Below are 1970 nucleotides of genomic sequence, written 5' to 3' on the forward strand. Positions count from 1 at the left end.
TTGTTTGTACATGACACGATTATCTCCTGTAGGACCGCAACAATCTCTCTCTCTTCTTTGATAACTTTCCAAAATCCAGGCTGGATTTGTAGCTCAACCTGTTATAGAATCTCTTCATAGTTTGGATCTTCTTTGTATCTGACAGGCTGATTCCACATTGCCTTATTTCTTGCTGTTATACTTAGACCACCAAAATCTTCCTTTTGCTACTAAATCAGATTAACCACTCGATCATGGACCTCATCACATTCTGGCGGCTGTTCCCATCTTGACCTCGCCAGACATTGTGGAACTCTGCAAACTTTCCCTTACTTATTGTGTTGTTCCCCTCGTCTGGAACTATGTCATGGTAATCCCTCTACTAAAGAAGCCTATGGCGGTGTACGGAATCTGCTTTTAGTGCATCACACCCTATATTTTTCACTTTTTTCTGGACCCTATATTTTTGTTGTGCGATTTACTCTTTCTAACCGGAAAGTAAAGTGCCTTCTTTCCCCTTTTAAACATGGTTGAATTGGACTATTCCTAATTGGCATATTTAATTCACCTGTTAGTCCCTAGTGTATGGTACAAAGTGAACAGGCCTGTAAGTTAAACGTCACTATTAGATTGCAGCACTTATTGTGCCATCCTCTAAAGTGTAGCCTTACTGTAGCAGTGTAAAAACTGCAATATGACCTGTCAAAATAAACTCTTGGCAGGTCAAAACCTCTATGTTGAATATTAATGATAGCCCCATGCAAGCATTGTCACCCAGAAAGCAAGGTGCAGGGTATTTGAAAGTAGGACATATGGAAGTATCATTTTAACATGTCCTAACAGTGGCTAACTCCTTAAGACTTTTTTTTCACTGTGGTAGGCCTACCTGTCCTATGTAGAAAACCAGAATGCAGATTAAAAATCCTAATACTGTATCTCAGGAATGGTACTAATTTGAAAAATAAATAAACAACTATTTTTTAATAGTTATTAAAATCTACTTCAATAGTGAAGCCAGACTTTTATGAAATATTAAGAACAGTAACTTTTAGAAAGTTACATTTTCCGTGCCTGATGTTCCTGGAGGCTGAGGGCCATTTTTAGCATTAATCACACAACGCAGCCAGATACCTTGCTGTGCTGCATGAAAGAGAGAGGGCATGAATGCGCCATGTCTGTCAAGAGATGATGCATTCCTGGGATTTGCCGGCGCTAATGCACAAACTAATGTATAGCATTAATGCAGGCAGACTTGTACCATGGTGAAAGAGGGCCTGCGTTGTATACAGGATTGGTTTTGTCCACAAAGGGGCATCTTCCTGCACAAAAACAATCCTCTTAGGCATTTTTCTCTTTCTAATGTGCGGCAGAATGTAGCACACGGAGATAGAGGAAAAAAGAAAAAGAATTAAAGATATTTCTCCTCCTTACGCCTCCCATGGGAGGGCTCAGCATTCTGGCGCATTCCTGGTCTACCAGTATTGGTAAATCCGGGAATGCTTCAGAATCCATGGGTCCATGAGCGGGAATAGCCATGCTGCACCTATGAAACGCCTCCCTGAGGCAGAGTAATGCAAGGTGGCGACTTGCACTGCTTTGATTTACTCCAGATTTATCAAGCCCTGCAGGGCCACACACGGCCTTGTGTGACTTGGTAAATCTCATTATAGATTTTGCATCACTCGTGCCTCCTTGTATGGTGCAAGGGTGACACAAAACCTTTGAAAAATATGCCCCTAAATGTGCATTTGCTCTCTCACTTTTGCTAGCCTATAATTAGCATTCGAAGAGATATGAAAACTGCTCCCCGAATAGAGAACATAGACAGGCGTCTGATAGAACAAAGCGGACAGTGCATACATTAAAAAAAATTTGCCATCCTGTTTCCCCTCCATTAAAGTGTACTCCCAGTGTTTATATGTAAAACATGTGCCACTGGAACCGAGCTGTACCTGATTGATGAGCCCCAATCAAAGCAAAAATCGGCCTTG

This window comes from Lissotriton helveticus, chromosome 5_1 (assembly GCF_964261635.1).
Source record: "Lissotriton helveticus chromosome 5_1, aLisHel1.1, whole genome shotgun sequence".
Classification (NCBI taxonomy): Eukaryota; Metazoa; Chordata; class Amphibia; order Caudata; family Salamandridae; genus Lissotriton; species Lissotriton helveticus.